A 14,002-nucleotide genomic window follows, 5' to 3' on the forward strand; every position below is an offset into this window, starting at 1 on the left:
ATCTACAAAGTTTCCTTAAAAATCTGAATAACATGAACATCTTGAATTGTCTTAAGAAAAACAAGAGCAATTTTAACAATATTCTGCCTCAGTTTATCAGTTTATCATTTACACATGTGCGTTACAATCACACTAAGCATTTAGTAACAGGCAGAGTATTGGTAAAATTGCATTTACTTTTCTTAAGACATTTATGTTTTTTCATATTTGTTCACGTTATTCACATTTTTTTTTAAATAAAAGTATAGTTTGGTAATATAAACAGTCATGCAATTTTACTTTTTTACAGCAAAAAAACAGAAAATTTGGGGTTGTCATTATTTATAGGTTATTATGATAATATTTTACTGGTTCTGACCCACTTGAAATCTAATTGGACTGTATGTGTCTGTATGTGGAACCTGAAATAAAATGATTTTGACACCATTGATTGTTCATATCTTCAGTTTAACCTTTGCATTTCACAAATTCATCCCGCGAGCCGGATTTGGCCCCTGGGCCGCATGTTCGACACCTGTGCATTAGAGGTTGAGTGCTTTTCATTTTCAACAGTATTTCAACAATATTGATTGTCAGTTTCCACATTGAAAGGATTATAAATGCATGGGAAATAGACGGTGGTGTTTAAGTGCCACATCAGCCAGGCCGATAATCCGACCCCTTCTCTGAACATGAAAACATGACAAATTCACCATGATACATAAATAAATGCAGTATATCTACTTAAAGGATCAGACGGACTTTAAATCCACAGGAGTTGCAGTTACATAAGTACTTTTTTTCTACTCTCACGCTGTTGTTGTATTTACGGTTTCCAGATCACCCGTTTGATAGCATAATGTAACTTAAGTCCAAACTTTGAAATTAAAATCCCAGTAGTTTAATTAATACATAAAGAGGCTTGTTGGACACTAAAAACTCAGATTTTTTAAAAGCTGAAAATAAGCATTGCTTTTTTTACTCTATACTTCATTACACAGGGTTTCAGGACTTGGTGTGTAGATTTTTTGTTGTTGTTGTTGCATAACAAAATAGAAAGATAATTTGATTTCACATACAGTCTAACAGTATATAATTAAGTTATATGGGTGCTTCTAATGAACCGGGTACATTTTGGTACCTGGCACTTTGCCAGCTTTTTAGACCTGCTAATAAAAGAGAAATTTAGACATATTTCCCCCCAGGATGTACCTAATGATGATCTCAGATAAATGCAAAAAAAAAAAAAAATACTCTTGGTCTGAGCCATCCCAAAATTAATGAATTTTTAATAAAATATTGAGGCCAAAATAGGATCAAAATTGGGACATGAAAAGCTACCTAGGTGTCAGTGCATTTGATCTGGAAAACATGGCTTAAAATGGTCTTATATAGTGCTCTAAATAAAGACACTGTGTTGTATTTGATGATCCTAGTGGTTTTTCTAATTCAGACATGCGGGTTTTTTATGAATCTCAGTCTCATTCCAGGTTTTTTATGTAACCCATCGTGTCCACTTACATATAGAACCTGCCCATTTAAACACAAATAAATCGTGAATGATTTTGCAACAGTGGTCATTTTTGTGAAACACTCTACTTTGCATAATTAGTTCAATTCCCAAAATGTACTTGTGAGAGAATAAAGAGATATTAAAAAAAAGTAGTAGCGTGTAATTTTCGTGTCCTTTTGACTGTGTTACATGCAGATTTTTGTATTAACTATAATGTAAAAATAATATAAAAACGTGTTTTATCTGAAGAATAGTTTCTCTTTTATCTTAGTATCTATTTTTAAAATAGACCCAAAGTGCTTCCAAACTTGCTTCATAACATTAGTCTACATTTAGTTTGAATTTTTTTAGCTAACAGTTTCATAGAAGCACTCATATCTACAAATGATAACATATACCTTCTATCACACTTGTATAATCATATATTGAGGTTACATCAAACATAGAGACAGAGGAAGATGTGAGTACATGTATATAAATGTTTTGAAATTTACAACCCTCACTGTGACAAAGGTTAAAAATGGCTGCCATGGAGTGGAAATAAGGTCAATGAAGCCGTGCAACTGAAACATTCTGATGAAATAATGAGCAGTTCTGATGAGGACAGACCAGAGTACATTTCATCATGTTGTCTATTCTGCAATATACAGAAGCCTCATCATAGTACACAGTGTAGAATATCCCAGAGGAAAACAAGCTGTTTTTTACTTCTTGCTGCTAACACAGATTTGCCACATGCAGTATTGTGGTTCTGCCCACAAGAGGAATTGTCAGATTTTTTCCCCCCTAAAATGTCAGGAAGTACTTAAAATGACACCACAGCTATTTTAGAAGAATTTCTGCAGCAATATTTGTATTCAACTTTACTTTATAACATTTGGTAAAGACTGCTCTTGCACTACTACAGCATGATGATTGGTGGACTGTTGCTGTAGTAATTACTCTGTGAGGATATAGTATAGGTTTTGCGCTGCTATCGCTACGCCACACACACAGGTATACACGCAAGTAAGAACAGCACACACACACACACACACACACACACACACACACACACACACACTACCACCACTATCATGCATGAATGTCTGGGAAAGCATAAGCTCTCCATTAGCTGCTGTGAGAGTTGCCGCTGTCATACGGCCAGCACCACCCCTGCATACAAAACCAGGTTGGAGCTGCAGCACAAGCTCGGCTATTTTATACTTGGTTATTATTCTGGGTCTGGACGTATGATGCAAGCAATTTCCTGATGTAAGCAATCACAAATGAAGAGTGGATTATGGATTAGAGTGTCTCCGGTGCTCTTGATAGCATAAGTGGGCGCTCTCTCAGGTCTGTGTTGGCAAAATGGATTATCTGCTGCTCCCTACGAAATAACTTTCTCTCTTTTTTCCAGCAGTTCAGAACCCATTCGGTGCATTCCATTAGCAAAATGATTTTGTAGTGCAGGAGGGGCTGAGGGCTTTAAGTCCATATCTGACACAGAAGGAATAATCCATGAATTGTTGTGGACTGAAGCTCTCTAAACTAACAAAGTTGGTCTGTGGCCGTTAGGTAGCGTGACCTTTACAAGGGGAAAGCTATGGATCTTCTGCTTTTCTGCTGCCCGGACATCAGCGCTGATTTGTTTAGTGGAGCTGACCTGTGCAGGAAAGCTCCATGTTGAATCCAAATAAGATCAAGATACGTGTCTGTAAACTCAAAGTTCAGGGTCCCAAAATGATACAGGCTGAACGTCTGCTGTTTTTACATGCTACCGACATCATTTACCTGCATATATTAGGCACGTTTAACATAATAAACTGCATCCTTACATATTGGAGTGCAGTATATCCTTGCATATACTAGGGCACCGCTACCAATTTTGGACCCCATGGAAGGTAAACGTTGTGGGCCCTTCAGAAAATAAATTATCTGTAAATCTGTCATTGGAGCGGGGTGGGATGGGGTGGGGGGTGTATGCACGTAGTGTTAGAACTCTGTGCGTTTCGTATGTGCTGTCTGGCGCACCAATGGGGGGGGGGAGGGGACATGATAAATTCATGGGGCCCAGTGTTTGTGGGGGGCCCACAGAGCAGTGCAGGGGGCCCAGTGGATATATACTCAGTGCCAATGAAAACACAACACTTGAATGTGTTTTATTGTTCCTGAGCTGCATCAATATGTTTAAGTTTCACCTGTATAAGATAATCCCAGACAATTTCTTAACAACCTGAGACGGGTTGAGCTATTGTCACGCTTGAATGAACTTGTCTGCATTCATAAGACTTGTTTTTCTCATTGCTCAGCAATGAACTGCTCAACTTAAGGAATTGTGGTCAGTTAACCCTTTCATGCACGAATTATGAGAACCTTAGTCAAGATTTTTTCCTTCACTGTTTAGCCATGAAAAAAACAATGCGATCAAGTTTTTTTTTCTATGGAGTTACAAAAATATCCATGCATTTCATTTTTGAAGTAAAGAAACATGTGTTTAAAACCCAATATCAGAAAGTGATATGAAAACAATGAAATAAAAACATTTTTAATGCTGCTAATCTGATGTCTTCTCACAGTTTAACATATTCTAATGCTAGTAATTACTCACTTCATGGAGATAATACGCAAAAAAAAACCTTCTTGTCTAACAAATAACAATTGATTTACACTCAAACATGTTAGTGCAGATCAGGTTTATCAAGAACAGTAAAGTTACAGTAATGATCTGAATTACAGTGTATGGGATGGTGCACAGGCGTCCACTGTGTTGGCTGATATGGAACTAAAACAACAAAACCCATTAATATACAAGAGAACAGCTGGAGAAGGACTGTCCACTGGAGTGGACAGTGCATGAAAGGGTTAAGGAGTGGTCATGTTCTATATATAAAGGCAAGCTGAAAAGCATGAAAATCTTTTGCAATAACTCAGCGATGCCTAGACTGACACGTGACCAAAGATGCCATGCTATGGGGCTCCTGGAGGCCGGAATCTCTGCTCGGCAGGTGGCGCACCGTTTTGGATGCAATGTGTCCACCATAGTCAGGATGCAACAGAGGCATGAAGAAACTGGCTCAACTGCAGACAGACCTCGCCCTGGACGAGCACGTGTGACCACGCCACAGCAGGATCGCTACATTGAGCTGCAGCACCTCCGGGACCGCTTTGTGACTTTTGGTTTTGGGGGTTCTTGAGTTTCTGTCTTTATCCTTATTTTTTGTCAACAAATTTGGATGTGATTTTTTTATTTTTACTGTATAGAAATGGCCTATGATTAATTCCAAAGAGTTTATGGAATAAAAATCCTCATCGATTTAAAAAAAAACATAAGAATCTTCAAGTGTTGTGTTTTCATTGGCACTGAGTATAGAAGTTGTTAAAATTTCATGTAAGATCCGCTGTAGAACAGAGGTGTAGAAGTCAGGAGGTGAACGGTGAAAGGTTGTTAAGTTTCGTTTTTGTTTTCACGCTAGCGCAAGTGACATTATTCATGAACCGTACCCCCACGAACATAGCCCCCTGTTCCAACAGATTGATAAGATGGTAAATTTCTGATTATGCTTTCATGGGGCCCATAATTGGTAGCGGTGCCCCTGAGTGCCGTAACAACCACAACTGGTGTGAAAACGAAAGAAAACTTAACTTTGGACGTCCGACTTCCGGCTTCTATGCCTTTCTTTTACAGCAGAGCTTACACGAAATTTTCACAACTTCTGACCTATATCAACTGGGCCCCCTGGGAATGCTGGGCCCCATGAATTTGTCATGTTTACCCCCCCTTTACATTGCCCCAATGCCTATACCTTGTAACCTTTGAATATTACATTCATTTATTTATTTACCTTTATTTTACCAGGATAAAGGCTTGTTAAGATTAAAAATCTCTTTTGCAAGTGTCCTGGCATAGACACCAGCAGCTGAAGTTGTAGAAAATTTCAGCCATACATCCATATTAAAAACGTGCATAAACCACTATAATAATAATTAGGGCATTAACAGAAAAGCCAGTTTGTCGATGCGTGGACGTCTGCGGCACAAGTCGACGTTATTTTGGAGGAGTCGACTAGTCGTGTGTTATTCTCTCTCGCCCTTCCATCACCCGACAGCGTGCGAGCCTTCATTCAGCGTATCTCGATACTCTTATCTTTCTACATGAAAACATGGATCGCAAGGTAGTGATGCATGATCAGTGGACTCAGGTCGGGTTGGTAGGAGTCCAAAAAATGTCACTTTATTTGTGGGGTGGGTCAAATAATTCCATAAAAGTGGGTTTAAAAAAAAAAAAAAAAAAAAAAAAAACAACCCGCACATCACTAGCTCAAGGCCAAGACTGAAGAAAAAAGATGACTTGGTAAGGTTACTAAACAGATTGTGATCTATAAAAACTATTGTCTAAGTAATCTTCTGTGAACCATCCAAATATGACCAAAATTGAATAATAATTTGGGTTTGGTGTGTTTGGATCATTCTGTTCATTTATTTCATGAAGACAATGCGCTCTTTTCTCTAACATGCTGTGTATCTTGGCTGCCGCCGTCTTAACCTTTTCCCACTTCATGTTGTTCACTTAAATTTAAAAGAAAATTCAAGGTGTTAGCCTCTGTTTTGTTTGGTTAAATGCCTGAGAAGGACTGTTGATGCTTGTGTCGTTCCAGTTTTTTATTCTGCTCTTTACTGTACATTGTTAATGTTCCGGTGAACGTTAGTACAAGTCGCTCATTGTTGAACAGCTGTGTGTCTGCGTTGTTCATCCACTGTCAATGTGATAATGTCATCGACTAGTCAACTCAACTTCGACTATATTGACAAATAAGTCGATCTGAAAAAATCTGAAGTCACTAATGCCCTACTAATAATATACATATATGGCACTCTTAAAAGCATCTCAAAGAAGAACCGGATTCAGTCAAATAGAAAAAACATCCGCATCCAGATGTAGTATTTTCCCATTCATTTGAAATGACTTTGAACGCATTAACAGGGACCAGCTCCTTCATTTTTAGCTCAGCAGCTAATAGGTCACAAGCTATTGTAAAGGCGCTGTGTCCGGTGTCATTTTCGTTGTCATCTTCGTCGTTGTCTTTGTTAGCAATTTCTTCAAGTCTTCTCTCATTAAACTACTGGTCAGATTCATTTCAAATGTTTAGATAGCTTTCGTTGGCCAAGTTTGTTTTTTTAGGCAAAATTTTAATTATCAAAAATGTACCTTTATAATGGACCATATTTTGATGGCTTATATAATGGAAATGGCTAAAATTTGCTTAGAGGTCTTATTTATGTCTTTGTGCATAAGAAATCAATGTAACTGAATCCCCAAAGAAACTTTGTGTTGGTAAATGCAAGTTTTGCAAATTTACAGGATTTCAGTTCTGTTGCAACATGTTGATGGTCATACGAACTATATTTTCAGGTCAAAAATGCCCAATTTCATCACAATTAATGCTATATTTTCATGTCACAATTTGCCAAGTTATATTTGAACTGAATTTACCTGAAAAACAAATTTTCTATTCTTTTAGATTACCCAATTTTTCTTAGAGGATTCTATCCTACATATCACATGTTTCATTTGTACAAGTTGCAATATGGAGTATGGTGCTGATCCATCCTGCTTATGTTACGCCAATACATACATTAAGAATGTCACACATCAGATTTTAAATCAACAGTTTTTTAATAATAAGCATTTTTATAAAGAAATAAAATTTCTATATTGTTATTTACTCTTTAGTATGATGATAAACTAGACAACAAATAATTCTGATCCTAGTTTTTGCACAGGGATCATTTGTGGAAACGGTGACATGGCTGCTGAGCATCAGTATGATGGGATCTGTAACAACCATGTCACATCTGTCCACTGCCACATTTTGTGTTTTTGTGTCAGCTGTTATTGTTTTAGATCCACAATACTAACATTTATGAATAAGAGGAGAAATAGCAATAGTAAGTATATAAGTTTATTACTAATAAAGTACTGGTACTGACCAGAGCATCATGGGTAATGTTACGTCCGTCCACCAGCAAAAGTTTTCACATACACGTGCTATTCCAAATCCAGTATTTCTGAAAATAGAGCTTCCACTGTCAAATAATATCAGTAGTCTGTGCACAAATGGATTATCATTATTTCAACACAGTTCCATGCATTTCTTACAACTTATTTTTTTTTTGACAAAAATGGCCACTCATTTGACCCCCTAAGTAAATTTTAACCGATCAATATAGGAAGTCATATATGGACTTGTAATAATAATAATAATAATGGATTAGATTTATATAGCGCTTTTCTATGAATGCATACTCAAAGCGCATACAGTGGATCCATTATTCATTCGCTCTCACTTTCTCTCTCTGGTGGTGGTAAACTACATTTGTAGCCACAGCTACCCTGGGGCAGACTGATGGAAGTGTGGCTGCCAATTCACGCCATGGCCCCTCCAACCACCACCGAACATTCACATGCATTCATACACCAGTGTGAGTAGCAGCACTGGAGGGAAGGAGGGTGAAGTGTCTTGCCCAAGGACACAACGGCACATGAGTAGGACAGAGCAGGATTCAAACCGCCAACTTATTAGACGACCCACTCTACCAACTGAGCCATGGCCGACTTGTTTAATTAGTTGAGTTCTCCTCCAGTGAAAGTACCATCTACTTCTATTGGGAGATTGATCTCCTGCATCAAGACCACAGGACTCTAATATAGCACCAGAACCTGACAACTTCACAAATTCATCTTGTTATAGTGTGAGATACAGGGCCATTGGTCCTATTTTTAGCTCCTTCTGTGATTTGTTCCGAGCTGTGGGAGCAGAAAATTTAGCTTTCTTTTCCACTTCTGTTTTGACTACATGTACAATGTGAAAGTAAAACTATTGCTTTTGTAGAGCTGAAGTAGTATTTCATACACTCTGGGTGCTTCATAAATCATTCATCACCAGACGCAGTATTTAGTATTTCTCATCAAGCCTTTGTTTGTCTTTTCCACTGAGATAATTTCTTCAGGAGAAACTGATTATTTAAAACAAACACAAAAAAAACTATAAAAATCCTCTGCTCCCGAGAGAATGAAATCTCAGTCTGGCAAGTTCTGAATGTTTCTCAGCTTTGTGGTGAGAAACATGGCGGGGCCGGATAATCACGTCAACTTTTCCAGCTTTGGGAATTATAGAATCTTTATCTTCTCACAACATCTGTAATGGCCTTACACTAATGCTCAACCTTATCATCTTCCTAGTTTGCTATCACATTAACTCTTTCATCCGGATTTGCTGGAACCTTATGAGTGCTGTCAGATGAGCGTACTGGCTTTTAGACCTTTTCGCTGCTGTCATTCTGTATCCTTCGACGGGCTCTGGATAAATCCACAGCCATCATATGACGACTGCAGCAGTAAGAGCAGTTAGTTTCTGGACTGAACAAGACATGCACTAAAGGAGCTTATGATGAATTAGTATATTTTGATTTGATTATATTCTTTTTTACCAAATTGTACGGGTAATTGCCTTAAGTCTGAAGTAAAAACCTCTTTGTATTTGAATGTGTTTCATTTGAGTTTCATTTCAGTAGATTGAATCACATACCACAAAAATGTGTGATTTTACTCATTTAAACTGAGTTCACGGACACTTGTATAACTTTGCCTCAGTGAACGATTCACCAAAAGAGAATGTGACCAGAAAATCCTGCCATTGTGTGGTTCTAGAAACCAAATATAATCAGATTTTTTTTTAAACCAGAAATACATTTCTGGCAGTTAGTATCTGAACTGAGAAAGACATGCACTAAAGGAGCTTATGATGAATTAGTATATTTTGATTTGATTATATTGTTTTTTTACCAAATTGTACAGGTAATTGCCTTAAGTCCAAAGTAAAAACCTCTTTGTGTTTTGGCTAAAATTTGCTTAGAGGTCTTATTTATGTCTTTGTGCATAAGAAATCAATCTAAGTGAATCCCCAAAGGAACTTTGTGTTGGTAAATGCAAGTTATGCAAATTTACAGGATTTCAGTTCTGTTGCAACATGTTGATGGTCATATGAACTATGTTTTCAGGTCAAAAATGTCCAATTTCATCACAATTAATGCTATATTTTCATGTCACAAATGGCCAAGTTATATTTGAACTGAATTTGCCTGAAAAACAAATATTCTATTCTTTTAGATTACCCAGTTTTTCTTACAAGATTCTATCCTACATATCACATGTTTTATTTTTACAGGTTGCAATATGGAGTATGGTGCTGATCCATCCTGCTTATGTTACGCCAATACATACATTAAGAATGTCACACGTCACTTTTTAAATCAACAGTTTTCTAATAATAAGCATTTTTATAAAGAAATAATGATTCTATATTGTTATTTACTCTTTAGTATGATGATAAACTATACAATAAACAATTCTGATCCTAGTTTTTGCACAGGAATCATTTGTGGAAACGGTGACATGGCTGCAGAGCATCAGTATGATGGGATCTGTAACAACCATGTCACATCCGTCCACTGCCACATTTTGTGTTTTTGTGTCAGCTGTTATTGTTTTAGATCCACAATACTAACATTTATGAATAAGAGGAGAATTAGCAATAGTAAGTATATAAGTTTATTACTAATAAAGTACTGGTACTGACCAGAGCATCATGGGTAATGTCACGTCCGTCCACCAGCAAAAGTTTTCACATACACGTGCTATTCATAATCCAATATTTCTGAAAATAGAGCTTCCACTGTCAAATAATATCAGTAGTCTGTGCACAAATGTATTAGCATTATTTCAACACAGTTCTATGCATTTCTTACAACTTTTTTTTTTTTACAAAGATGGCCACACATTTGACCCCCTAAGTAAATTTTAGCCAATTTCAATGTGTTTCATTTGAGTTTGATTTCAGCAGACTGAATCACATACCACAAAAATGTGTGATTTTACTCATTTAAACTGAGTTCACGGACACTTGTATGACTTTGCCTCAGTGAACGATTCACCAAAAGAGAATGCAACCAGAAAATGCTGCCATTGTGTGGTTCTCCAAACCAAATATTATCAGATTTTTTAAAACCAAAAACACATTTCAAATCAGCATTTCTCAATACATCTATAACAGTAAATTAGTGTTGTAATTGCTCATGGTTATAAGGTTCAAATGTCAAACTGATTCATTACCTCCGCCAAGGAGGTTATGTTTTTGCCAGGGTTTGTTTGTTTGTTTGTCTGTCTGTTTGTTTGTCTGTCCGTTAGTGTGCAACATAACTCAAAAAGTTATGGACAGATTTGGATGAAATTTTCAGGGTTTGTTGGAAATGGGATAAGGAAGAAATGATTAAATTTTGGTGGTGATCGGGGGTTGGGGGGCCCACGGGGGGGGCACTGATCGTTAGTGTGCAACATAACTCAAAAAGTTATGGACAGATTTGGATGAAATTTTCAGGGTTTGTTGGAAATGGGATAAGGAAGAAATGATTAAATTTTGGTGGTATTCGGGGGCGGGGGGGCCCACGGGGGGGCCCACTGATCAGCCTTGGCGGAGGTCTGCGCTCTCCGAGTGCTTCTAGTTTAATTCATGTTTTTGATTTGCATGTATCCGAGACATGTAATGTAGTTTAATCCATAAAGACCCAAACATTCACCACTGACCAAAAGCACCTACTGATCTAAACTGTTGATCCACTAATCCTATCAATACATGTAAATAATTGGTGTAAAATGCAGTTTGTCATCTTTTCATGGTCATCAGATATGACCCATTTGGACATTCATAGGCTCCGTAGTTACCGTGGAAACACCGACATCTTCTGTGACATTGATTTACCAGTAAAACCCATGGAGTTGGATCAATGATGGTGGATGGACATACTTGGTTTATGTTCAGTTAATGCTATATTTTACTGAAAAAGTCACCTTTTCTTCAGTTTTTTCTGTTTTGATACAATAACCTCTGACTTCATTCTGAGCTTTTATGAACATCTTCATGATCAGTCAATTAAATATAGAAAAATAGATGATTTTCACTGGAAAAATGCAAAATTCAGAGGATAACATTATAATAAATGGTGATAAATCACTTAGGAAAGGTTAAATAGAGAGAAAAATTCATTTTGGAACAGACACAAAACTCACACTGGGTCCTTATGGGTTAAGTATTAAATACACTTGGAGTCTGAACCATGCACATATCAAACACCATCCTCGAGTGAAGCTGATGCAGAAATATCCAACTCTGCAGCAAGTTGTAAGTCCACTAGGGGACTTGATCAGAAAAATGTTTTTGGTCTGAATAGTTCATTTACCCCTCAAGTTGTCACAGAGAAGCACAGTTCCAGTTTCATCCCACGCTTTTCTCTAAATGTGCCCACTTATTTCCATAAAACCAACATGGCGGCGGCCATATTGTGCATCCTTACACTTCAAAATTGCACTTCACAAACCAATAGTTTACATCACAGAGGGTTTTTCTACTATTTATGCACTGTCTCTCATACATGTTTGTACTTATACAGTAAAAATCTTTCAAACTGGTTTAATTGCAATGGATGGATCTGCTTCTGTGTTCCCTATACATTTACCTCAGTATGTCTGTCTAGATTCTGATTGGTTCTGTAGTCATCTCTGATTGGCTCTAACAAACACCTTAGAGTCAGGACTTAGGGAGGGTCTGCTGTATTGTAAAGTGAAGTGAAAATGTCCTATAAAGTTAGTCTGCTTCCCTTCACTCATTCTTATATACAGGGTATATCAGAAAATAGTACTCTTGGAAAAAAACAACGTAAAACCAAAATGTGAAGACATGTTGAAAATCTGGTCATATGTGTTTATTGACCATATAATTGTCCCTTGATTGACACCAGTGTCCTGGGTCAGTTTTCATGCTTCAGTGAACAACGCTAATTTGAATTGTGCAAAATAAAAGTCTTGTGCGCATGGAAGTATAAGGGTTAATATGAGATCTGTCGCCATGGATGACAAGTTCCATTAGTCTTTTACTTGCATATATAAAACAGGGAAAAACAGTTCCATGTTTACCCCCTACCATCGATACAAAGGTTTCACATTAATGACAGATTTGAGTCTATCACACCAAACACAAGGGGTTAATGCTGTTAGTGAGGATTCTTTACGTTTGTTTTGAGCTGATCATTTGAAATTTGAAACATTTCAGTCAGCATACGTAATTCATTGCGTCATCACAGCTGAAGTGGAACTCCTGAGGCAGAACAGGGACAGGATTAGGCGTGCCGTCGCAGATATGTTGAGGGGGGCACAAATTTGTGTGGCAAGGAACAGGGCCCAGGTGGAAGACTAAACCTGCTGGAATCCTTCGACTAACGGAAGGGTGTGCCTTCAGTTCAAATCCTGAAGTGTAAAACCCGAATCTGGACTCACTGAGCAAATTTTGCTCTTAATTTTCAGTTTCTCTCCGATGTGTGAAATCTTTATATGGATGGTAGCGGGTTAATATGTATTTATTTTTTTCCTGTTTTATGTATGCAAGTAAAAGACCAATGGAACTTGTCATCCATAGTGACAGATCTTATATTAACCCTTATACTTCCAAGTGCAACAGACTTTTATTTGGCACAATTCAAATTAGCGTTGTTCACTGAAGCATGAAAACTGACCCAGGACACTGGTGTCAATCAAAGGAGAATTATATGGTCAATAAACACATATGACCAGATTTTCAAAATGTCTTTGCATTTTGGTTTTATGTTGTTTTTTCTGAGAGTCTATTTTTTTCTGATACAGCCTGTAGAGCAGTGTTTTTCTAAATTGGGACCACGACCCCACATGGGGTCACCTGAAATTCAAATGGGGTCACCTGAAATTTCTAGTAATTGATTAAAAAAAATATAAAAAAAATATTTTTAATGATTCAGTATATATTTCATTATAATTAAAACACCACACACTTTTCTTAATAAAAATGAAGTTCAAATAAAATGCAGGATATAATATCTGAAAGGGCATATCTTGATTGACCCGATCATGTGACCATGTGCGTTACTATGCTTCAAACTGCCAGACACAGTCACAGTCAGAAAACCAGACCGAAAAGAGATTGGAAAGATTTCTTCGCCTGCCTGGCCCCACTAAGACATCTCCAAGAGAAACTGGGAAGCAGACACCAAAAAGGTGCATTTTATAATTTATATAGCCTATATGTTGTCTAAAATTAACGTTTATTTGCAACATAGTATAGGAAACTGTTACATGATTAAAATCAATTGATTTTAGCAAAAAAACATTTCAGTTTTGAATGTCTGGGGTCGCCAGAAATTTGTGATGTTAAAATAGGGTCTCAAATCAAAAAAGGTTGGGAACCACTGCAATAGAGTAACTTACCACCACCTAATGAACCTTTACATTACATGGTATTTTTGCCATTTTGAGGGAAGAGAATAAGGCCGTAACACCAACTGCCTTGCAGAAACAACAGCATTATTCAACATTTTGTCATTAGGTTATGCTACTGGCTGCATGGGTTAAGGAAAACATCAGGGCTCACAGTGTATGAGTTAATAATT

General features: G+C 37.2%; 1 protein-coding gene across 1 annotated transcript in view; it reads right to left on the bottom strand.

Moving 5' to 3' along the window:
* The window catches only part of LOC115419455 (plexin-A2-like), a 152,431-nt gene that overhangs the window by 78,025 nt on the left and 60,404 nt on the right, over positions 1-14,002 (bottom strand).

Source organism: Sphaeramia orbicularis, chromosome 5, assembly GCF_902148855.1.
Source record: "Sphaeramia orbicularis chromosome 5, fSphaOr1.1, whole genome shotgun sequence".
NCBI classification, from domain to species: domain Eukaryota; kingdom Metazoa; phylum Chordata; class Actinopteri; order Kurtiformes; family Apogonidae; genus Sphaeramia; species Sphaeramia orbicularis.